This window comes from Hevea brasiliensis, chromosome 14 (genome assembly GCF_030052815.1).
Source record: "Hevea brasiliensis isolate MT/VB/25A 57/8 chromosome 14, ASM3005281v1, whole genome shotgun sequence".
In the NCBI taxonomy this organism is placed as follows: Eukaryota; Viridiplantae; Streptophyta; class Magnoliopsida; order Malpighiales; family Euphorbiaceae; genus Hevea; species Hevea brasiliensis.
This window is the reverse complement of record NC_079506.1, coordinates 74,898,578-74,925,521: the sequence shown is the minus strand read 5'-3', so window position 1 is coordinate 74,925,521 and position 26,944 is coordinate 74,898,578. Positions and strand designations below refer to the sequence as shown.

Sequence of the window (26,944 nt, the reverse complement as noted above, 5' to 3'; positions counted from 1 at the left end):
TCATTTGTTTGGAAGATTTTGTGGTCATCCTAATTACTATTAAAGTCTCACTTTGCACATTATCCATTTAGCATGCATATATCATATAATTGCATACATTCCCATACATCTCATGCATTCATGGATAAGCAGTAAATATGGTATGATCATGGACTTTCTAAGGGATTCAATTTTGAGCCACCAAGAATTGAATCAAGGCATTCCTAGGTGCATTTCATTCATTCATTTTACAAGAGTTGCTGAAGGAGTACATAATCAACACTTGATCTTAAATTCCTCCCACTGGTCCCACCAATGCTCTTGACCTCTTTAACTTCTTGCAATCCAATATTACATAGTAATCCTTGGCATACCAAGGTGAATTTACAAGAACTTAAATAAATGAAATTACAACCCAAAATTATTACAACCTTAATAATACATGCCCAAAAATAAATTAAAATAAATTAATTTAAATTACAATCCCAAAGAAACATAAAAGAAATAAATCCAATCACATTGGTCTTTTATAGTCCATGATCATCCATCATGCATATCACCATTTAACAATTAAATAAAACATACATACTTAAATTAAATTGAATATCTCATATTCAACTTAAAAATCCAGATTTGAATATGATTCAAATAAATTTTAAAATTCAGATTTGAATCTCATTCAAACAAATTTAAAAATTCAGATTTGAATCACATTCAAACAACCTTAAAAAATCATATTTGAATCACATTCAAACAATTTTTAAAAATTCAGATCTAAATATTATTCAAACAACTTTAAAAAATCAGATTTAAATATGATTTAAACAACTTTAAAAATTCAGATTTGAATCACATTCAAACAACTTTTAAAATTCACATTTGAATCACATTCAAACAAATTTTAAAATTCTGATTTGAATTAAAATTTAATTATGTGATTAAAATTCTAATTAAATAATTTAATTAGACATAGGATGAGCTTTTAGATCATACAACAATTGCAAATTAAAAAGCCAAACCTTGAGCCACCCATGGAAGCCAAAATTGGCGCACCGCCACACATCCATTTCAAACATCAATGGATAAATTATCTCATGATCAAAACACATAATTAAATCATATAATCAACAATCTAAATGGCAAATATAGGGGCTCTGATACCAATTGAAGGAGCGGAAGCATGAAAAATACAAGTTTATACCATTGAATTCAAAAATTTTCACCTAAGGTCACATGCATCATACAAGATTTATTTTTATCTATTTGATTTCAATGATAAACAATATATTAAAATACTTTTAATATGTTTTTGGATCTATATTTGCCATTTAAGATTTTAAATTTAATCAGATTAATTTTAGAACCCTAGATTAGATCAAAAACAAATACACTAACCTCTTGATGCACTACAATTTATTTGTGCCTTTCAGATGCGTCTTCAGGACACCAGATGTTGTCCCTCTAGCTTGTCCACCCCAAGAACACCTATAGCAGCCCTTGAACAGCTTTTAAAGCTTTTTATATTATTTAGAAAATCAAGTTCTGCCTTTTCAGAGATTAAAGATGTAAACAGAACACTAAAAACAATTTCTAGTATTTTTAATTCAAGAGATTGTTTGCTAATCTCTTGGAATTGATGAGAGATGAAGAATGAAGAGAAGGGAAGTCTCTTGGGTGGCGGCACCAAGGTTATTTGCTGCTGGTTATGTATTTTCTTTTTATAACAACACTTATATAGCTAGGTCAACACATTAAACCCTTGCCACATGTCACCCTCTAATTGGTTCTAGGTTTAATTGACCCAATCACATTATGTCAAGTGTCAAACCTATATTTAATCTTAATTTTAATCATCTTACATGATTAAAAAAACATTTGGCAAGCTTATGTGTAGTGCCATGTGTCACCATCTCGTGGTGCCACATGTCACCCTGCGAAAAATGCCCCTGTGTCTTAATTTTGAGTTCTCAACCCAAAATAATTATTTCTCTTCTTCTAATCAATTTATATCAAATATAAATCATTAATTAATCTTTATTAATTAATTTCTCATTAATTAAATTCATATTTAAACACTTCAAATATAAATTTAACTTATACTATACATCCAATAATCTAGATTTGGTTTCAAGTCATGCTAGGGACTTTGCAATCTAATTGCAAACCAAACGTATTTAATTAATCAATTAAACTCTTTAATTAATTAACTAAATCATATTTAATTAGGTGATAACTTGTGTATGTGTGTGACTTGCTAGGCTCATCACTAATTGGCAATGAGACATGATATCAACTCTTAATATCATCAGAACTCTTTCATACCATAAATGATTTCTCTAAATCATTTTATGCACCTCATTGACCACGGTTAAAACCTAGCATAGCATGCCATGGCCACCCAATCAGTAATAAGATTTACCTTAAATGAACCTATAATCATATGTTACCATGCACTAGAATCTCTCTGTTACAAAATCCCAACTCAAGCTGGAGTCATGGTTTATGTCAAACTCCATTTGCTATGAATATTATGTTCTCTTTTAATTTCAGTTCTTGATTATGATACCCATGGATCTTTCCCGTTAGTATCATAATAAAGGAATGAGGCTCTACTGTTTACAGTAGGGATAATTTGGGGACCTTTAAACATTAGCAAATTAGACCTCGAGCTAAACCTTTGTTTGCTGGTTTTACAACCACCACAAGTGCACTGATCGCTAACAAGTAATAAAGTAGTGAGTGAAGTATCGTTCCCATGAGGAATTTAGCTAGCAAATACCAAGCTATACAGCAATTCTGACTGTTTAGGCTACTGAATATAGATGAAGAGTGAGTTAAATATGTTTTGGATATTGAAAGTAAATTTTAAATTAAACTATTTATAAAAGTAATTCCAGAATTAAGATTTCACACTGCAATCTTATTATGGATTTTGATCTTATCTATTCATCGGATTGAGAACCGTTGCTTTGATGGAAATTAATTCTAAGATATCCTAGGTCCTCTCTCAAAGCACCCAAGGTATATTTTAATTAACCTAAACCCTACTTTCGTGGTGATTAAATTAATTAAAACCCTTTAAGATTTATAATTAATTATGGAACTCCGCGAAGGATTTCAGCCTATCTCTAGGTCAAATTTCCTAAGTTCAATATTCTGATTTTCCAACACTAACCTTCACCTTTCAATTCTTCAATTAGTATCTTTTATCATGTCTAGGAAGTTACCAACACATAGCATGCGTTAAGAACACAGAATATTAAATCAAAGGGCAAAACTCAGATCCAATAAACAGAAACTTAATATTGATCCATAACAATGATCACAAGTGCTACTTTCCTAATCCCAGAATAAAGGAATTACTCAGTCATGGTGAGTTTAACAAACGTAATAAAAATAAAATGAAAGAACATAAAAAGTCTGCTTAAAGAAATAGAACAAAAGAATCGAAGAGAATTTGCAGCTTTGAACTTGTGGAACTTCAGCTAAGGGTTCCTCGTTGATGCCGATGCACTATTCTTCTAAACGGCTGTGTGAAAATAGTGAAGGTGATCGTCTCCCCCTTTTTCTCTGCCTTCTACTACTTCTATTTATATAAAATGTCTAGGGTTATGTTTTCATAGTCCTAACAGCATTAGAAGTCTCTTTTTTTTCTGTCAAAAACTAGAACTGGAGCCAAATCAGGAAATTGGCTGTCACGTGATACACGGCCCGTGTGTCACTACACAGTTTAGAGCTGTGTAACTTACTGGAGCTTGAATTGTTTCATCTTGTATCAGGACAGGATTTTACATGGACCTCAGGTAGTTACACGGGCCTGATTACACGACCTATGTACTTTTGTACTTCGGGTAAATCTTCAATCCTAGCCCGGCAAAGACTTACATGGGTCTTTATGTTTTACACAGGGCATGGTATACAACTTGTGTACTTTAATTCTTCCTTAGCTCTTTGTCTTTCTCCTGGCAGTAAGTTACATGGGTCTGTGGCTTTGATTACACAACGCGTGTAAAGTGTATCAGTAACACTTCTCTGTCCTTTGGTCTTTCCAAGCTTTCTTCTTTAGTCCTATGCCTTGGAACTTCTTCGAAACACCCTGAAACATACAGAAAACATAGAATTTAGAGCTTGGTAATGGAATTTACAAAAGTTGATGAAATCAATGATTATACATGAGATTACTTATCTAAATGCTATGAAACACTATACAATTGTACTTAAAAACATCTATATGATACATGTGTATCAAATATCCCCAAACACAAACTTTTGCTTGTCTTCAAGCAAATTGAAAAAACTTTTTAGGAACACTTTTTTAGGGGAAAAAAAACTCAGAAGCATAATCATAGGTTCAATATGCATATAATTAAACTCCTTCAACCTTTATACCAAATACCCTCTTTCAAAGCATAAAGGTTTTAATAATTACCTGCTTAAAACCTCACCCCCTTTGTGGTGTTTCAACCAATTGCTCCTCTATGCATGGCTATTAATAAGTCACAAATAGCCTATTTTACCAGGATAAATTTATAAAATACTCACGCACCTCAAGTTTAGCCTCTATTATGGAAATTGCTAAGATTGATTTAATTTCAACTCCATAGGCATATCTCAATTTCCTATCTCCACTAATGTAGCACATACTTTCAAAGGATCAAAAGGTCTTTAAAAGGGTTGTAATGGGGCTAAAGGGATAATGACTTAGTTGTCAATGAAAGGTTTTTAGGGAATGCAAATATGAGGATAGCATGTATGTATAAAATACCAAGTATACTAAGTTTATTTTACTAATTTTGTATGGAGAGGAGGGGCTTTTGGTTTTTTATAGTGCCAAGCATGCTTCCATGATATTTATCTTGAGACTTCTTCTTTTTTGCCACTCCCTTTTGTCCTCTCCCCTGAACTCATTGCTTTTGCTGGGTTGGAAAGGCAAATTTTTCTTTTATTTCAATTGCACACTTGCACTCTTTCTTGAGTTTTACATCCTCTCTCAATTTTTGCACCTAATATACTTTTTACTTATGCATTTAGCTTCCTCAAAATGGTAAGTTTTGTGTTTAGGCTAGGGGCTAGGTAAACATATGTGGGTAAATAAGAAAAATTATACAGGTGAAAATATAGGCTCAAGTTGGCTACAAGAGGTATATTGTAACTAAGGGTGGCTTAAGGCTTAATGGGGCTGAATGAAAGAATGTCTTAATCATTTCCTTTTCAAACATATGCTAGGATTTCGCCTCGATAGGTCCAAGAGACATGTTCTAGAGTTGGTGAGGCCATTTTAGGTTCATTTGTATTTCAAAATTTTTCTCCTGATTTTGCAAGTTCAGTGTAACAGATTAATAGCTATGAAGGAGTTTAACTAGTCTAGCTCCACTAAGGTGATTAAGTCTTTCACAGATGACATATTAAAGCCTTTGTGCCTATCCAGATACATTCATTCCTCAATTCCATGGAGTCCAATTATTAGCTTATTAATATTTGTGGTTAAAACTCTAAGTTAAAAGCCAGTTCAAAATTTCAAAATTTGCAAAATTTTCTGAAATTTTAATACACAAGTATAATATGGATATAATTAAGCAATGCAATGAAATGCAATAATATGCAGTGTATGAAATGCATCTGTACCCCCAAACTCAAATATGAAATTATCCTCAATGTTAACACAATATGCAAAATTAAAGTATAGCACACAAAATTAGCAAAAAGCATATTATGTATTAAAAATTTAAAGTTTGGACAAAAAGCTAGAATTAGAGACCTATGAGCATAAAGTAGGACTAAGGCATAAAAGTTTTACATGAAGGAACCTATCCTATAGTCCAAACTCTAAAAAGCCTCTGATAGGGATGATGGTCCCTCTCCATCGAGTCTCTCCATGATCATGTCAAGCTTGTTGTGGGCCTCCTAGAGACTGTCCTCGAGTGCTTGCATCCTATTTTTTATGGTGGTCTCCATTCACTGAAGGTATACAAGGATGGGGTCCATCGGTGGTGGAGTGTAGGGAGGCACTCGTGCTAGGGACTCGTGGTGGAGTGGCTCTTGGGTTTCCTCCTGTGGCTGTGAAGGTTCACCAGGTTCTGCTTGTGCTTCGTCTCTCTTGTGGATGACATTCCCTTCGGCATCTATTAGATAGCATGTGTTGCCGACCTTCTTACATATCCCCATGGATATACAGATGGTCTAGTCAATATTGGAGGTGCCTGGAATGGAGCGCAACCTAAGATGACCTGGAATGAATCCAAAGTGGAGTGTTATGGCTGTAATGAGTTCGCTAAGCACTATGTGGCCTGTCGGTTAGTGAGAGATGCGGCAAAGGTGGTTGCATAGGAAGAAACCCTTGCTGCATTGCTACCCAATGACCATACACCAGAGGAAGAAGAGTTTATTGGCATTTTCCACGCCTAGGCTGTCATCACGGCCCGTGATGGTGTGGGCGGCGAATCGGTGCACATACCTCAAGGAAGGACTGGTGATGCCGGAAGATTTGGATTTGATGAAGTTATAAACGTTAATGTTTGGTGCGATGGAGCACTAGAAGTCCACGCTATTGTAGATCATTCGGTTTTGCGAAATCTCTTAGAATCTAGTACTATCAAAACCAAACACCGCGTTGAACTCGTCCATGTTCATAACTCGATCAATGCCAAAAAGTTGGAATTCGATCCTCCCCCTGTTTTCCCGGTCTATGGGCTATAGTGTGGCCTTAAAACTACCAAGGAATTCCAAAGTGGTGTTCTTATAGGCCGAAAACTGGTGTAACACTCTCACTGTAGCAATTCATTACATTCTACTATTCCGGTGACCGATGTCGGTTCAGATAGCTAAAACGTCTGGAAAAACATTTATACTAGAGTGAGGAGCCATAATTAACACAAATATTAATAAAAAAAAATTTAGGAAAAATTTTAGAAATAAAATACAACCAGGTTAAATGAGCTGGTGTCCTAACGATGGGTAACCTAGTGGGAAGTTGCAGTATTCGCAGCTAGAAGCCTTAAACCTGGGAGAAAATTCATAAAATAATTTTTGGGACTCTAGAGAAGAGTCATTGAGGTTTCTATGGCATTAGAATGCCAAGAAAATGTTTAGAAAAATTTTTAGATCAGTATAGACGATTTTAGCTCAATAAGCCAAACGGAGGGCATTTTGGTCATTTCGTCTTCGAAGATGATTTTTGACCGACTTTTCCAGTTAATTAAATAATTATTATGACATAAAATGTGAATAAATATTGCTAAAAATTTAATTGAAAATAAGTAGAAAAGAAAAGAAAAGAAAAAGAAAGAAAATTTGAAATTATGACATCACATGATGTCATTACAATGCCCCCACCCAATCATATTGTGACACCTATCTATAAACATAAATAAAAGCATAAAATGGGTAGAAAAATTGAAGAAACAATATGTTTCTTCTTCCTTCTTCCAGCCGTAACCCATTTCATTTCTCTCTTCCACCATTAAAAACTTCACCCAAGCTTCATCTCACCTACCAAATCACCTCAAAAGCCCATCTTCCCTTCACAAAAACTTGTCATCACCACTAGAGCAAGACTTGGGCAGCAAAAAGAAGTGAAAATAAAGGAGTTTTTCAAGCTTAGATTGACACACAACAAGGTTAGTGCTAATTCATCCTTAAAACTTTGTATATATATCATGTGGAGTATGAAATGAGGGTGAAATTAAGAGAATTGAAACAAGTTTTGCATGAATAAATTCCACCAATTTTGGTAGCCTTAGGATACATTAGGGTTTCATTGATTAGATTGGGTTATAGTTGTACATGGCTACCATTGAACATAAATTAGATGCTTTGATTCATTGATTGCATGTATATGGGGAATTGAAATGGTAGAGTTAGGGTTTAGGCACAAATTTGAGATTTTATTTATGTATTGATGAAAAAAAGTTGTAATGGTCAATTAGTGACCATTTGGTCATGTTTGAGTAGGAAATTGAGTTAATGGTGCCAAGGGAATGGAGTTTAGGCATGTTGTCCAATGTGCCCTGTAGGTCTGGATGTGAGTCCAGCATGTTTGGGCAGCTATAACTTGAGTTGTGTAGGTTTAATTGGTGCAAGGCTAATTGGACATGAAATTAGACACATAATGGCACAACTTTGATGAAGGAAACCTGTCCAGAAACTAAACTTAGGATGCCCTAAAAATTGACCAAATCCGGGTAACTTACAATCTGCCTGGGCAAAATGACCAAATGAGCAGTGTTTATTCATTTGGTCTCATTTGGTCATAACTCAGTGTAGGAAGGTCCAATTGACCTAAAATTTATATCAATGGAAAGCTGAGGCAATTTAGAACAACTTTTATGTTTTTACACAAACTCTAATTCTGGACTTAACCAAATGAAAATATTGGCCAAAATTGAACTACCAAATCTGGCAGAATACCAGAATTTCTAGGTAGATACCAATCCGGCCAGCCTTGCTCAAAGTGGCATATCTTGAGCTAGAAAACTCCAAATGGGGTGATTGAAAAAGTGAAATGTAACTAGACACAATAAAGAACAACTTTGATTAAGAACACTTGGCCAAATTCTCACTGTAGAATGGCCTAATGGAACAGTGAACTCTAGCACCCAAAACTGAAATTTTTGATTTATTTTCCATTGGTTAGAAGTATGGATTGGCAACTAATGCCAACACTTTTGGGAACCAAAATGTGGTAAATCTATGTGATTAAAACTCATGTAACTATTATATATGAGAAAGTCAATATTTTAACTTAAATGACCAAATAAATAGTAACCTCAATTGTTAAGTATAAATATTCAAAAAATAACTTTGTAATATGACCTAATAGGCCTAATGTGATTGGTTTGGATAGGTTGGCATACCAATAGGGTTCTGATAGCAGTACTGCGTATGATGTATGGCTCCATGCCATTCTGTGATATGATGGCCTATGGCTATACTGATTATAATGTTATACTTGGCTTTATGCCTTATTACTTTTATGGCTTATTAGCCATTTTGTTTGCACACCGGGAGACACATTGTGACTGATGGTGTGATGGCCTGAGGTACTTGGTACCCAGTGCTAGTTTACCCGTTTATCCAGTCCGATCAATTTGTATAGGTTACTTGGGCATGGAAGAGTATAAATGTAATTGAATTGATTATTAAAGGAAGTAAGGAAATTAAATATCAAGATAAAGAACAAGAATGATTACAATAAAAAGAGGCTCAAAATCATCAAGAAAACGATTAATAAAATGCTAGAAAGTGGTAATATCATAAGAATATTAGCAACTGAATATATTAACAATTAAATAAATAAGTAAGAATATTTAAAATAAATTAGATTAGTTATTTAGCAGAGAAAAAAAATTTGAAATGAATTGGAACGATATTAAAATTTAATTATTACGAAAGAATTGAGCGCTTTTGAAAGGATGGTTAATACTAAAAGTATTATATGAAATAAGATTAAATTTCAAAGTATCCAAATTTTGATCTATTTCTTTTTTTATTTGTATATTATTTTCTTGTTATATTATTGCACCACTAAGCAGCAATACTTAGTGCGATGGATTTGTTTCCTTGTGCAGGTACTGAAGGTAAAGCCCAGTGAATATTAAACAGGGATTTTGGAGTTCTGATCTGCAGAAGTGTCAGAAGGGTTCAAGGTTGTCACCTCCTTAGCAATGCATGTAGATAGGGCCCATATAAGTTATTTTATGTATTTTGTATATTATGTAAATTATGAATTTGTGTAATTAGTTTATAAATCATGTAAATTTATGTAATTTGAAAATTTTTACATATGAATTCAGTATGGATGGAAATGTATGGAAATGATTATTAAATTGAAATATGTGGCTGAGATTTGAAATATGAGATAATTATGAGAATGATTGATGAGATAATCATGATTTGCATGGATAAGATTTTATTGTGAAAATATTATTGAAAATTTCAAATAGGTGAATAGTGAATCACATCAATATTTAATAAAATAGGGGAAACTCTACTAGTTTCTTCGTAGAAAAATAATTAATATTAAAATATAACGATTACAAAATTATTAAAGGAATAAAATAAGATAAGATAGGGTGCTCCGGCACCGAGTGTGACATGCCTTGTTCGGCTACACTGTAGTCGGGTGAGGGGTGTCACAACTGGAGTTGGGCGAATTTGGTCCACCCAATGCCGTCAAGTAGGCCATCAATCTTGTCACGCAAGCCGAGTTGCTCCAACAATCCGAAATCTATATACTTCATAGAAATAATCCTCCGGTTATTGAGCCGTGCACACAAGTCTTGGTGGGCGGAATTGTGGAATGTCCAGATAATGGAGAACTCGGGTTGCGGTGGCTGTGGAGGTTGCTGTTGAGGTGCTACTGGTGGTTGGGGTTATGGTTGTGGTGGATGGGTTTGCCTTGTTCGTGGGCATTGGGGTGATGGCTGAGGAGGAGAAGATGAGGAGTCACGTTTTTGCCCGGAGGAGGAGCCCATTCGTCTAGCTAGTCTCTTTGTAGGTGCCATTGGAGATTTTGGAGAAGGAAAGGCTAAGGTTTTGTGAGAGAAAAAGGAGATTTGAGGGGTTTTTAAAGGGAAGGAAGCTTGGAAAGGAAGAATTTCTGAGTGAGGGGAAGTATAATGGGAGTTATGTGAATTTAAAGGGTCGTTGTGACCCTTTGTTTCTCGCTTTTCATGCCCCAGGTATCGCGTCTGCGACGGATACACGGGGCATGTATCACTACATGGGTCCTGACTATCAAACCCGTGTAAATTTCCGTCCTAAATTTTCCTTTTTTTGCTAAGTTACACAGCCCATGTAAATTTGTTACGAGACACGTGTAACTTCCTATCTCCAAGTTACTTTGCTAGCCAAGTTACACGACCCGTGTAAATTGGATTTGGGACTCGTGTAACTTCTTGTCTCCCTCAAACTTAAAATTTTCTCTCTATTATCGAAGCATGCCCCATGTAATGTTACACAGGGTCAGCCCATTTTATGGGGGTTGTGCAGATTTGACTCTAGGGTTCCAGAAGGTTACAGAGGGCGTGTTAAACTTTTACACGACCTATATAATTTTTTGGCTCTCCAATTCTCCCTGTGTTAAAATATAATGCTACCACTATGAATGAAATGAATGTAAAAAGTAGCAATAGGTTTACTTCCCCGATTTTGTGCAGTCTCTTCTTGTGTGGTTTGACGTCTCCTCTCCTCCTTTGCCTTTGGTTCTTTGTTTTTGCAGAATTGTGAATTGGGGTACCTATGGAACAGAACATGAGTAAACAGAAAACAATAATAGAATAAGAACTAGAATAAAGGAAATTTAGAAATTTTGGGTTGCCTCTCAAAGAGCGCTTGTTTATTGTTATTAGCTCGACTCTGCCTTCATTGTTCACGGTCTGTCTAGAGGGTCATCAAAGGCATAGTTGGCTCCCTTCTGTAATACCCTCACTTTAGCTAGTCCGTACATTCAACTGTTCCGATGATTAATGTCAGTCCGGACAGTCAGAATGTCTGGAACTATATGTAAACTAGAGTGAGGAGTCATAAATGACTCAAATAAGTATAAGAAAAATTAAGAAAAAATTTTAGAAATAAAATACAATGAAGTTAAATGAGCCGGTGCCCCGATGATGGGTGACCCTATCGAGAAGTTACTGTCTTCATAGCTAGTAGCCCTAAACCCGAGAGAAATCCTGTGAAATAAATTTTGGGACTCTAGAGAAGAGTCATTGAGGTTTCGATGGCATTAGAATGCCAAGAAAAGGTTAGGAGAATTTTTAAGATCAATACAGACAGTTTTGGCTCCTTAAGCCAAACGAAGGGCATTTTGGTCATTTTGCTTTTAGAGATGATTTTTTACCAACTTGTCCATTTAAGTAAGTGAATTATATGACATAAAATATGAATAAAAATTAATGAAAATTTATTTAAAAATAAGTAGAGAAGGAAAGAAAAGAAAATGAAATTAAACTCAATTATTACACAAGCATGATGTAGGCATGAGTTAATTAAAATGTCCTTAACCAATCAAATTATAATAAATAATTATAAACTAAATTAAAAAAAGTTAAATGAGGAAAAGAAATCTGCACTCTTCTTCCACCTCTAATTTGGCCGAAACCCTCTCTTCCACCATTCCTCCATAGCCATTCTTCCAAGCTTCAATCTCTCTTGAAAACTCACTCTATTTTCCTATCCATCTTCATTAAAATCTATTATCTAACCTTAATTAAGAGCTTGGGAGCAAAAAGAAAGGGAGAAATAGAAGAATTAGAATTCTTGGAGTTAACTCAATTAAGGTTAGTGCTAAATCACTTACTTCTCTTTTTATATTTTTTATTTGAACTTTGAGTTAAGTTAGAAAATGGAGAAAATTTCAAGAAAATATGCATGTTAGGAACAATCTAATTTTCGACAGCCATGGGGGAAGGTTGAGAATTGTTGACTTGATTGAATTAAATTGTTTGGAAATGATGTTTGATAATTATATTAGAGTTAGATGTTGATTTGTGTATGTTAGATGAAGTGATGGATTGTTAGGGTTAGGGTTTTGAGATTAAATTGAGGATTTAATGCTTAGATGTTTAATTTAAGTTCTAATGGTCAATTAGTGACCATTTGATGAATTTTGACCTTAAATTGGAGACCATTGTCACATTGGAATTGAAATGGTATGTTGCCCAATTATGACAGAATTTTTGGACCTTGAGTCTAGTGTGTTTGGGCAGCCCTAATTTGATTTGTGTAACTCCAATTGGTGCAAGACAAATTGGAAGTGAAACTAGACATATACTGACACAACTTTGATAAAGAAACCTTGCCCAGAAAATAAACTTAGGATATCCTAAAAATTGACCAAATCCGGGTAACCAACCTGCTGGTCCTGGAAATTGACCAAATGAACAGTATTTATTCAAATGGTCATAACTCAGTGTAGAAATGTCCAAATGACCTAAATTTTATATCAATGGAAATATTAGACAATTTGGAACAACTTTCATGAAGAATGTAACTCTAAATTTTGACCAGAACTTAATGGAATTGTCCACCAAAGTCAAGACACCAAATCTGGCAGAACTAATTCTGCCCAGAAATTCTGGGTACATGTCAATCCGGCCAGTTACGATAAAATGGCCATAACTTGAGCTAGAAAACTCCAAATGGAGTAATTTAAAAAGGGAATTAAAGAAGACACATAAAGAAACAACTTTGATGAAGACAAGTTAGTTAAATTATCACTGTAGCTTAGACCAATGGAACAGTAAACATAGGATACAAAAATTGAAATTTTGAAATAAAACCTAGGAGGCTAGGAATTGAGTTTGGCAATCAATGCCAACAAAAATAAAATGCAAAATGTAGAATCTTGGTGAACTTAGGCTTAACAAATCTATTATGAATTAAAAATTCAACCTTTGAAGGGAAATGGTCAAGTAAATAGTAACTAACAAAAACTTAAGTTGCTGTTGGGGTCAATGGTACCCCACTTAAAGGATTTAATGTATGCCTAAATTATGAGAATAAGTAGATAGAAATTGTATTCTCATCACAAATAGAACTTAGGAGACATTGTTAATATATTTTGAAATGTGGTTTGGAAATCAATATAAATGAAAATGTTGAACCTAGGGAAATGTAAAATGATGTAATAAATTAGATATGGAATTATAAAGGAAAAATAGATGATATAATTGATAAATTGTGAATTATATAAATGAAATTCATGAATATATGCATTAGATGAAAATGAGTCTAGATATTGTATTTTCACTAGGAAATAAAGTTTAGAATATTACAACAGATATATATATATAATGGAATATATAATGAAATAATAGACCCATTAATATTAAATGGTACATGAGAAAAAATAAGGAAAATTATAAATACCTAGTAAGTAAAGATATCTCTTGAATTACAAATGATAGTTCATATAAATTTTGAAATGAATAAATGAATTACATAAATGTGTGAATAGGACTTTAGTTCTCATTAGGAAAGAAAGGAAGAATATTTTGAGTACAATGGTAAATGAGAACCATTGTTGTGAATTGTGATCAAAATGAAGGATAAAATGAATGTATAAATTATGAGAAATGCATAAATTATGTATAATTATGATTCAAAAAATTTATGTTCCCACTGGGAACAGAATTAAGTGATAAATTGTAATTAAAACTTATAACAAATTAATGATATACTAATACATATTAACACTTAATGGTACTTATGTGCCCATGTATCGCCTAGACACGTGTGTCAGATTATATAGATTGGCATGCCAATAGGGTATTATTTTAGCAGTACTGCGTAAGGTTTTATGCCTGTATTCATAGCTTTTATGCCCAATTATATGTTATCATGGCTTTTAGCCATACTGATATGTTATCATGGCTTTTTAGCCATTCTGACTGCATACATGGTTAACGTTCTGCATTTCACGTCCCATGGTATAACGGCCCAAGGCACCGCGGTGTCCAGTGCCAACGACCCGTTATCCAGTTTAGTCAACCTGTCATAGGTTACTTGGGCAATGAAATTTATTGAAATGAGTTAAGAATATTAGCAACTGAAAATATTAGCAATCAAATAAATGAGTAAGAATATTTAAAATAAATTAGATTAGTTATTTAGTAGAAAGAATTGAAATGAATTGAAATAATATTAAAATTTAATTATTATGAAATAATCTATGATAACCTAAAAAGTATTGAATGAAACGATAAAAAAGATTTGCAAAAAGAGATATAAGTATTTTACTACTGTGAATTTAGGAATAAATTACTTCTTAAGAGGAATAAATTAGAACAAAAGATAATTGGTACTAGAAGTATTATATTAAATTAGATTAAATTCTAGAGCATCCAAATTATGATCCATTTCTATCTTTATTGTATATTATTTTCTTTGTTATATTATCGCACCACTAAGCAACAAGACTTAGCGCGATGGATTATTTCCTCGAGCAGATACTAAAGATAAAACCCAGTGGACATTAGACTGAGATTTTGGAGTTCTGATCTGCAGAGTGTTCAAGGTTGTCACCTCCTCAGTAATGCATGTAGATAGGGCCCATATAGGTCATAATTTGTATTTTGTATAAAATGCTTAGTTATAGTATTGTAATGTAGATTATGAAAATGTAATTAATAGGTATGTGATGTAAATTAATAAATTAGCTTTTTCATATGTAATTAATTTATAGATCATGTAAATTATGAATTTATGTAATCAGTCTGTAAATTATGAAAATTAATAAAACTTGAGAATTTCTATAGATAAATTGTGCATGAATGGAAATGCATGGAAATGAATATGAAATTGAAATACATGGATGATATTGAAATATGAGATGATTATGAGAATAATGGATGAGATTTTTATTGTAAAATATTATTTAGATTTTTAAACATGTAAATAGTGAAATATGCCAAACGATAATAAAATAGGGGAAATTCCGCTAGTTTCTCCTTAGAAAAATAATTGATATTAAAATATAACGAGAATAAAATTATTAAAGGAATAAAGTAAGATAAGATAGGGTGCTCCAGCACCGATTGTGACATGCCTTGCTCGGCTACACTGTAGACGGGTAAAGGGTGTCACACCTTCTCTATGGGTTCTCCCTAAAAATATGGCTTCAGCCTTTGCCCGTTCACTTTGAATGCACCTGAGGTTTCACTCCAAATCTCTACAACTCCATGCGGGAAGACTTTCATAACCTTAAAGGGCCTAGACCATCTTGACTTCAGCTTCCCTAGAAAAAGTTTTAACCTAGAGTTGAAGAGCAGGACAAGGGCTCCTACTTTTATTTTTTTTCTTGTTATGCATCTGTCATGCCATCTTTTGGTTTTGTCTTTGAAGATTTGGGCATTCTCATATGCATCCTACCTTATTTCGTCCAACTCATTGAGCTATAGGAGTCTTTTTTTCACCAGCAACTTTGAGGTCAAAATTCAGGGTCTGAATTGCCCAGTAGTCTTTGTGTTCAAGTTCGACAGGGAGGTGGCATGATTTCCCATAAATCAATCAAAAGAGTGTTGTTCCAATTGGAGTTTTATATGTAGTGCGGTATACCCATAATGCATCATCTAACTTTACAGACTAATCCTTCCTTAAGCGGTTTACTATTTTCTCTAGCATTCGTTTCAGCTCCCTGTTTGAAATTTCTGCTTGACCACTAATTTGACGAGGATAAGGTGTGGCCATCTTGTGAGTCACTTCATACTTCTTCAATAGTGTTTCAAATTGTTGGTTGTATAAGTGACTTCCTCCATCGCTGATTGCTCATAGTGTGCCAAATCTTGTGAAGATGTTCTTCTTAAGGAACCTTGTGACCACTCTGGCATTATTGGTTGGCGTGGCTATTGCTTTTACCCATTTTGATGCATAATCAACACCAACCAAAGTATACTTATTTCCAAAGGAAGAGGGGAATGGGCCCATGAAGTCTATCCCCCACACATCAAATAGCTCTACTTCAAGTACGTCGTGCAGTGGCATTTCAATCCTTCTAGAAATGTTACCTGTTCTTTGGCATTAATCACAAGCTAGCATGAATGATCTCACATCTTTAAATAGATTAGGCCAGTAAAATTCTGCTTGCAAAATTTTAGCTGTTGTTTTTGTGATACTAAAGTGTCCTCCATATGGTGATGAATGGTAGTGCTGGAGAATGCGTTATATATCCTCCTCCGGTATGCATCATCTTATCAGCCTATTATTGCATCTCTTGTATAGCAGAGGTTCCTCTCATGTGTAGAATCGCACATCATACAGAAATTTCTTCCTTTGCTGGTAAGACATGTTGGGTGGCAAAACCCTGTATATAAGAAAATTCACAAAATCAGTAAACCATGGAACTTGGGATAAGCCTAATAGGTAATCATCAGGGAATGAGTCATCTATTGGCAACTCTTCAGTTTCTTCTAAGTCCTCGTGTCTCAGCCTTGAGAGATGATCAGCTACCACGTTCTCGACCCCCTTCTTGTCCTTAATTTCAAGGTCAAATTCCTAAAGTAATATGATCCATCGAATCAATCTTGGCTTTGCTTCCTTTTTATTCAAAAGGTATCTAATAGTAGCATGGTCTGTGTATGCAATGACTTTTGCTCAAAAAAGATAGGATCTGAATCTGTCAATTGCAAACACTACTGCTAGGAATTCCTTTTCTGTGGTAGCGTAGTTGATTTGTGTATCGTCAAGTGTCTTATTGGCATAGTAAGTGGCATGGAGTTTTCTATCTTTCCTTTGTCTGAGTACTGCTCCCACAGCATAATCACTTGCATCACACATGATTTCGAATGGTAGCTCCTAATCAGGTGGTTGCATAATAGGTTCTGAGATCAAGGCCTCTTTTATCTTGTTAAAAGAAGCAAGGCAATTTTCATCAAAATCAAAGAAAACATCTTGACTTAATAAATTTGTCAATGGTTTAGCTATTTTGGAAAAATCTTTGATGAATCTTCTGTAAAAGCCTGCATGTCTCAAAAAACTTCGCACTTCTTTTACTGATGTTGGTGGTGACATTTTTTCAATGATCTCAACTTTCGCCTTGTCAATTTCAATCCCTCTTTATGATATCAGATGACCAAAGACTATGCCTTCTCTTACCATGAAGTGACATTTTTCCCAATTCAGGACCAGGTTCGATTCTTCACATCTTTGCAACACTTTGGATAAGTTAGCTAAGCAATCATTAAAAGTAGTTCCATAGACAAAAAAATCATCCATAAAGACTTCCATGATATTTTCAACATAATAAAAAAAATAGCCATCATGCATCTTTGAAAGGTAGCAGGGGCATTACAAAGACTAAAAGGCATTCTTCTATATGCAAAGGTTCTGTAAGGACATGTGAATGTAGTCTTTTCTTGATCTTCTGGGTGAATAGGAATTTGAAAGAATCCTAAATACCCATCTAAATAACAAAAGTAGGAATATTTTACTAGCCTTTCTAGCATTTGGTCGCTGAAAGAAAGAGGAAAAAGGTCTTTTCTAGTAGCACTATTCAATTTTCTATAATCTATGCACATGCACAAACCAGTGACTACCCTAATAGGGATCAGTTCATTGTTTGCATTCTAGATGACAGTTGTCTCGCCTTTCTTGGGCACTACATGTACTGAACTAATCCATTTACTATCAGAAATTGGGTATATAATACCTGCATCTAATAGTTTCATAATTTCTTTCTTAACTACTTCTTTCATGTTTGGGTTAAGCCTTCTTTGGTGTTCAATAGTGGGTTTACTGTTTTACTCCATGGGTATCCTATGTATGCAAATCGAGGGATTAATCCCTTTCAGGTCTTCTATTTTATACCCTATAGCCTTGCTATGGGTCCTAAGTACTCTTAGCAACTTTTTCTTTTCAATATCAAACAGGTTAGCATTGATAATAATAGAATATTTAGAGTTTGAGTCCAAAAATGCGTACCTTAGTGAGGAGGGGAGAGGTTTAAGTTCTACCTGTTCAGTGTTGTTCTCTGGCTTGCTTTTAGGTTATTTCTCCTTTAGCTCCTCCACGTTGAAAGCTTGAGCCAAGGGTAGGGATGGATGAGTTGCTAAATATTGTGCACAAACTGCAATTTCTGTGTTTTCATTATCAACAGTGTGAGTGTGCAATAAGCATGCTTCAAGAGGATCTTTAGGATACGCTTTACGTGATTCCTCTTCAACTTGTTTATCAACCGTATCAATTTTAAAGCATTCATCAGGTTCAAATTTGTGTTTCATCGTGTTGAACAAGTTGAATTCCACTTCTTCATCTCCTACCTTGAGAGTTAGCCACTCATTTTTTATGTCTATGATTGCTCTGGTGGTTGCTAAGAAAGGTCTTCCAAAGATAATAGGGATTTGAACATCCTCTTCCATTTCGAGAACAACAAAGTCAACTGGAATGAAGAATTTGCCTACCTTGATAGGGATGTTCTCAAGTATGCCCATGGGATATTTAATAGATCAGTTAGCCAATTGCAATGAAATTGTTGTGGGTTTGAGTTCTCCGATCTCCAGCTTTTGACATATTGGTAGAGGCATTAGACTCTCACTTGCCCCAAGATCACAGAGCACCTTGTCTATTTTCTTATCGCCAATGAGACAAGATATGGAGAAGCTTCCTGGATCCTTCATCTTTGGAGGTAGTTTGTTTTGCAGCATGGCACTGAATTCCTCTATTAGAGCAATAGTCTCATAGTCCTCCAACTATCTTTTCTTTGACAGAATTTCCTTAAGGAATTTGGTATAGGATGGCATCTGAGAAAGTGCTTCGGTGAAGGGAATGTTGATATAGAGTTTCTATAAAACTTCTAAAAACTTTCCAAACTGCTTGTCCAATTTGGCTTTCTGGAATCTCTGAGCAAAATGGTAGGAGAGGCTGATATGGCTCTAGTAGCTTCTTTTTCTTCCTTGCTTCCTCTTCCTGATCCTTTTTTACTTCTTCCTCTTTCTTCTCTGCTTGGCTTTCAAATTTATCAAAGGTTTCCTCTGTTGGTTTTTCCTCTGGTTGTTTTAGAATTCTTTCACTCCTCAATCTAACTGCCTTACAATGTTCTTTTGGGTTCATCTCTGGTTAACTAGGCAGTTTACCAGCAGTTTTGCTTGAAGAACCTACTTACTGAGCAATTTGATTTTCAAGTATCTTATTGTGAGTAGCAAGTTGGTCCATTCTAGAAGTCAGCTGCTTGATCATTTCATTCTATTATTGTTGAGCTGCTAGGAGGCCTTCCATTATGGATTCCATGGTCAACTTTGATTCAGGTTATTAAGGTTGAGGAGGTAGTGGTGGCTGTGCAAAGTTTTGTCCTCTGTTCTGAAACCCAGGGGGTGCTGGTGGTCTGTACCCTTGCTGTTTGTTCATTGGCTGATTCTGCGAGTAGGACCATGAGAAATTAGAGTGATTCTTCCATCCAAGGTTGTAAGTATTTGAATATGGGTTGTTGAGCTGCCTCTGATTGAAGTTTCCTCCATTATTTACATAGTTCATCTATTCTGTGGAGGATTCGTTGAAGTTGTTACATTCCGAAGTCATATATCCTCCTTCGCAGCTGTCGCAGTGTTGGTTGTTTGTTCCAATAGTGTTGGCTTGCATTCTGTCAAGCCTATTTGTGAGCTAGTCAAATTGAGCATTTATCATGCTTAGGGCATCCACTTCCAGGACCCCTGCTACTCTCCTTGTATTTCCCTTTTCATTTGACCACTCGTAGTTGTGATCCTCGACCCTCTCCAGAAGTTCAAGTGCTTGTGTTACTGTTTTCTCTATTAGGTCACCTTCTGCAGCTGAATCTACTGTGCATCTTATGGAAGGCAACAACCCATTATAGAAATTATGAACTAGGAGCCAATCCTCTATGCCATGGTGTGGACATTCCCTCTGTAGGTCTTTATACCTCTCCCATGCATCATAAAGTGATTCACCTTCCTTTTTGTTTGAAGGTATTAAGTTCAACTCTCAACTTTGCAGTTTTTGCAGGTGGGAAATACCTTGCTAGAAAAGCTTGTGAGAGGTCTTCCTAAGCGGTGAATGTTCCAGCTGGTTGAGAAAGTAACCACTTCCTCGCTCTATCTCGAAGGGAGAATGGAAATGCTTTGAGTCTTATAGCTTGATCAGTGGCTCCATTCATCTTAAATGTATTACATAGGGCGAGGAAGCACTGGAGGTGATAATGTGGATCTTCCATTGGTAAACCACAAACTGGGTTTATTGAATCATCTAGAGCCATGCTGATTTCAGTTCAAAATTATTGGCTTCCACTGCAGGTCTTATAACACTGGGCTGGAATCCTTGTATAGATGGAGCTCCATAGTCCCTCAAGAGTCTTGGCCTGTTGTTATTATCGGTCATGATTGGAGTTTCTGGATTTTCTTGATCTTGTTCTTGGTGACTCCTTTCTCTCCTGATGGCTCTTAGAGTTCTATCTGTTTCGGGGTCCAAGTCCAAAACTTCTTCCTCTGGCTTTGTTCTGGTCATGCACCAAACCAAATACCTGAGAGAAAATAAAAGAATTAATTAAGTAAATTTAAACACTAATAATAAACGCCTAAATTAGCTAAAGTGCCTATTGTGTAATATTGCTAAAAATAAATTACCCGACAATGGCGCTAAAAACTTGTTTGCTGGTTTTACAACCACTGCAAGTGCACGAATCGTTAACAATTAATAAAGTAATGAGTGAAGTATCATTCCCACGAGGAATTTAGTTAGCAAATACCAAGCTACACAGTAATTCTGACTATTTAGGCTACCGAATATAGATGAAGAGTGAGTTAATTCTATTTTGGATGCTAAAAGTAAATTTTGAATTAAACTATTTATAAAAGTAATTCCAGAATTAAGATTTCACACTGCAATCTTACTATGGATTTTGATCATGTGTATTTGGATTGAGAATCGTTGCTTTGATGGAAATTAATCCTAAGATATCCTAGGTCCTCTCTCAAGACACCCAAGGTGTATTCTAATTAACCTAAACCCTACTTTCGTGGTGATTAAATTAATTAAAACCCTTTAAGATCTATGATTAATTATAAAACTCCACGAAGGATTTCAGCCTATCTCTAGGTTAGATTTCCTAAGTTAATATTCTGATTTTTCAATGCTAACCTTCACCTTTAAGTTCTTTAATTAGTATTTTTTATCATGTCTAGGTGGGTAGCAACACATAGCATGCATTAAGAATACAGAATATTAAATCAAAGGGCAAAGCTCAGATCCAATAAACAGAAACTTAATATTGATCCATAATAACGATCACAAGTGTTACTCTCCTAATCCTAGAATAAAGGAATTACTCACTCACGGTGAGTTTAACAAACATAGTGAAAATAAAATGAAAGAACATAAAAAGTCTGCTTAAAGAAATAGAACAAAAGAATCGAAGAGAATCTGTAGCTTTGATCTCATGGAACTTCAGCTGAGGGTTCCTCTTTAATGTCGATGCATTATTCTTCTAAACGGCTATGTGAAAATAGTGAAGGTGATCTTCTCCCCCTTTTTCTCTGCTGTCTACTGCTTCTATTTATAGAAAATGTCTATGGTTAGGTTTTCAAAGTTCTAACAGTATTAAAAGTCTCTCTTTTTCTATCAAAAACTAGAAATGGAGCCAAATCAGGAAACTGGTTGTCGCATGATACACAGCCTGTGTGTCACTACATGGCTTAGGGCTATGTAACTTACTAGAGCTTGAATTGTTGTATCTTATATCAAGACAGGACTTTACATAGACCTCAAATAGTTACACGGGCCTAATTACATGGCCCGTGTACTTTGTACTTTGGGTAAATCTTCAATCCTGGCCCGGCAGAGACTTAAACGGGTCTTCATGTTTTACACAGGGCATGGTACATGGCCCGTGTACTTTAATTCTTCCTTAGCTCTTTCTCTTTCTCCTGGCAGTAAGTTACAAAGGTATGTGGCTTTGATTACACGACCCGTGTAAAGTGTATCAACAACACTTCTCTGTCTTTGGTCTTTCCAAGCTTTCTTCTTTACTCCTATGCCTTGGAACTTCTTCAAAACACCTTGAAACATATAGAAAACATAGAATTTAGATCTTGGCAATGGAATTTACAAAAGTTGATGAAATCAATGATTATACATGAGATTACTTATCTAAATGCTATGAAACACTATACAATTGTACTTAAAAACATCTATATGATACATGTGTATTAACCTTCACATTAGTCAAAAGCCATAGTAAGCCACCCCTAAGAATAGAACCATCCGATTAGATAGCACCAACCCGGTGTTAGGGTTACCCCATTTTAGGACAAAAGGGACATTCTTTCTTACTCTATTTCATATCTTTTGGTAATTTTGAATCATACCGTCAAGGTAGTCTAAATACCTTCCCACTTCGATAGGTGTATAGACATTATTGCCTCTAACAATATAATTCAAAATTACCCAAAATTATGCATCTATTTTTATGGTCTATTTTTATTCCAAGTGCTATAAGTCGAGTGATTGCAGAGGGTAAAAAGGAAAAAAAATTAGATGGCATCTTTGAGTCAGTCGATTGAAGAAATTTCAAAGCAAGAACAAAATGCTCAACGGTGGTCTAAATTGATTCATGACTCAGAGTCTTTACAGACGAAAGAAGTAGAAGCAGAGGTTAATCCATTGTCTCCCTTCGACCCTAACAAGATTGAAGTCAGAGTGGCTAGTCTTGATGGTCTACTAAATAGTTGGAAATCGCTGCCAGCCCATGCCCAAGCAAAGTTTGAGGAGAAGTATGGGAAAATTTCCCCCTTAATATAGGTCAAAGTACAAGTTCCTGCACTGAAGGCTATATTGTCTACTTGGAAACTTGGCTATAGGATCTTTTCCTTTAATGATATTGATACAACGCCAATAATAGAAGAGTATCAGGCACTATTGGAGATCCCTTATGAGGCTCAAAACCACATTTATCTGCATCTCGATTATAGGCAAACATGGAAGCGATTTGTTCACATAATAGGAATCCCGACAGAGGAGGCAAAAGCAAAAGAAGATATCAAGGGCAATTCACATGGGTGGTCTTGGGATTATATCAAGAAAAATCTAGACCAACATGTTCAGAATGAAAAATGGGAAATGGCCTTGCCAACATTAGTTCTAAGTATTTATGGGTTGATCATGATCCACGGACCTCTGGAAGTTATTACCCAAAGTGTTGTAGAGTTGTTCTGAGCATTAGAAAAGAAGAATATCAATCCAATCCTCGTCGTCCTCGTTAAAACCTTCTTGACTCTAACATATTGCCGATAACAGGGTAAAGGAATTATCAAGTGGTGCATTCAATTATTGTATCTTTGGACCTTGAGCCATGCCTGCTCGTGGGAGACCAAAGGGTTAGCTTGGTATTTAGATCAACCAATCATTGAGAAGATGTTAAGGTTAGCAATAATCGAGAGAAATGAACAATAATGGCAAGATCAAATTCTGAGTTTTAATAGTCACGACTATTGCTGGAGAAAGTTATGGACTACTAGCCAAGCCATTTTGTTCAGTACAGGGGATCATCATTTTGTACGTCTAGTTGAGATAACTGGATGTATGAGCTCTCTCCTAGCTTTGGTAATGAGGCAATTTGGTTCGACTCAGTTCATCCCCTGTATCCAAGAATTTCACCGAGTTCATTTCTATTATGAACCTAGTAAAGAGGACGAATTGAAGATCCTATGCAAGTCTTGGGAAAAGATAATCCTGATGGAGCGATCGCCTAAAGGGCCGAGTATGACAGAGGGTTATCCTATATGGAGAGATAGGAGAGATAAGGGGTACAAAGTCCCCAAACTGACGAGACCAGAGGATAGATTGTCTCACAAAGACTCTAAAGAGGTCTGCTTAGGAGAAGCTCATGCTAGGTCAGATATTCCTTTCCAAGGTTGGTTCCAGAGGATCAGCAGTTGAAGGAGTGTATAAAGCAGTTGGAAGATTAGTTAGCCCAAAGTGAGCTACAAATTTTGAAAAGGGAAGGAAAGAGGTTTAGAGAAGGTATGATGACAATTGAGGCAAAGTGTAAAGAACAGAAAGCCCAATGGGAATGAGAGAAAGCCTTGCTCCAGAGCACGACAAAAGAGGTAGGGATACAAAATAGCAAACTACAAGAAGAGCTTAGATACCACGAGGTGCTAGTGGCTAAATACAAACAGGAGAACAAGAAGAAGAGGGTTGAACTTAAGGAGCAAGCACAGTTGATCAACAACATTCTGAAGGAATGTGCTAGGAAAAGGAGTGACAAGCCACTCTTCATCAAGAACTACGAGAAAATATCAACCGACTAGCGTAAGGAAAATAGGAGCTGTTACCAGAATTCGAATATGCCCTACAAATATTTGATCCTGCAATACAAGAAGAGAGACTCTATGAAAACCTCAAGAAATGTCACTGTATCTTAAAAAGTCTCCCTGAGCCGAGACAATAGTAAATACTGTATACGTTTGATGAGTAAATAAGCAATTAATGGATTCACCAAATTATGTTTTGAGGAAATTATGAATCAATAGCATAACTCCCGGGGGATTTTATCCTTATTAGGGCTATGTGAAAAGACATATGTGTCCCATGAACGAGTATCATGGATACGCACATGCCTCCATCATTCACAGTTAAACTATCGGACGATGCCATCATAGAGTTGACGTGATTTACCCTTGGCAGACACTGTTTTGGCAATTATTTGTCATTGTATCCTTTAATCGGTTAAGATATTAATTATGATAAAACAAATTAAACTAATTTCACACTCCTCCACAGAAAATCAATGTTGCTCTGGACAAAGCGAACTCAAGTGAACAAGCTGCTGCACCAAAAAGTGTTTACTTAATGAGGTCCCGAACAAAAAAGATAATGGAAGAGCAAGAGCAAGTCCAAAATCTACAAGGATAGGTTTCAGAGTTAAAAGAACAAGTGTTTGAATTAATGACAATGATAAAAGCAATGGCTCACAACAAAGAAGTAGTAGGTCCCTCTCATGACCTAAATACCCCAGCAGGTGTTTTACCGACTATAATTGGGGATTCAACTACCAGTAACAAGCCTTAGCCTCATTCACGTTCTAACCTCCTATTACAAATGCAGTTGTTACTGCTCAAGCCAATCTGCATGTTTCAATGTATCATACGAATGAGCCATCTCTCCCTTTTATGACCCAACCAGTCAACTCGTCTTATTGCCAACCTATGCCCTACACTTCATATTACTCATCAGCTCCCAACCCTAAAATTACACCTACCCCATCAACACTACAAGTTGCAATAGCAGGAGGAGTGATAGGAGCAAACAAGAGAAAAGAAAAAGTAGAAAATGAGAAACTTTCAGCTCTAGAGGAGCGTTTAAGACCCATAGAAGGATTGAACATGTACGACTCAATAGACGTGTCTGCCCTAAGGTTAGTCCTAGATGTAGTAGTGCCTCTCAAATTTAAGGTCCCTAAATTCAAAAAGTACAGTGGCACTTCAGATCCCCGCATACATCTGGCCACCTACATAGCCAAAATGTTTGCACTAACTGAGGATGATAAGCTAGTAATCCACTATTTCCATGAAAGCTTTTCAGGCCCAGCTTTACGCTGGTATATTCAGCAGGATAGGAGTAAGCTACACTCCTAGAAGGATTTAGCGGATGCTTTCTTAAGGTAATATAAATTCAATTATGATGTAGCCCCAACTATAAGAGATCTCCAGAATCTTATACAAAAAGAAGGGGAAGGTTTCAAGGAATACGCTCAAAGGTGGAGGGAAAGAGCGGCAGAAGTCCATCCACTAGTGACTGATAATGAGCTTTGCTCTCTATTTATTAAAACCCTAAAAGCCCCTTATTTCAATCTGATGAATGGGAACACCTTTAATAGTTTCGTCGATATCATACAAATTGAGGAGAGGATTAAAGCCAATTTGAGGCTAGGAAGATTATAAGAGGCTATAGAGGAAAATCCAGTGAAGAAAACTGTTAATTCTGGAAGGAAGAGAGAAGGGGAGGTTCATGCTGTAGCCAAACAACCTTACCAACCCTGCCACTTGCAAAATACCTTTTTTCCCCGATTCTCTACCCAAAATTTGATGGTAGCTAATTTTCCTCCACAAATCCCACATTATTTCTATCCTTGCCCATAGCAACTTCCACCACAGAACACTTACACTCCCAGACCACCAACTCAGACCAATCCCTTCATCCGACCACCAACCACACAAGCCAATCTTAGACCACGTAGGAATCCTGATCCTATCTTACCAATGCCTTTAAGTGAAATTTATCACTATTTGTTGAGCATCAATCAAATTGTTCCTATACCACTAGACCCATTACAACCACCATATCCTCGATGCTAACGCTCGATGCAAATATCATGGAGGCACAGTCAGTCATTCAACTGATAACTTCTGGGCACTAAAAGGAAGAGTACAGTCACTTATTAGGAATGGGTGGCTAAAGATAGAAGGAACTGGCAAGGCTCCCAATGTATCAATGAATCCACTGCCAGATCATGTAGGAAGGG

The 26,944-nt window shown here is 35.7% G+C and overlaps 1 non-coding gene across 1 annotated transcript; it reads left to right on the top strand.

Annotated features, from left to right (window-relative positions):
• Positions 1 to 20,308: 20,308 nt before the first annotated feature.
• Positions 20,309 to 20,416, top strand: LOC131173620 (small nucleolar RNA R71). The gene has a single exon (XR_009143933.1). It is a non-coding gene; the product is annotated as a small nucleolar RNA R71 (small nucleolar RNA).
• Positions 20,417 to 26,944: the final 6,528 nt, after the last annotated feature.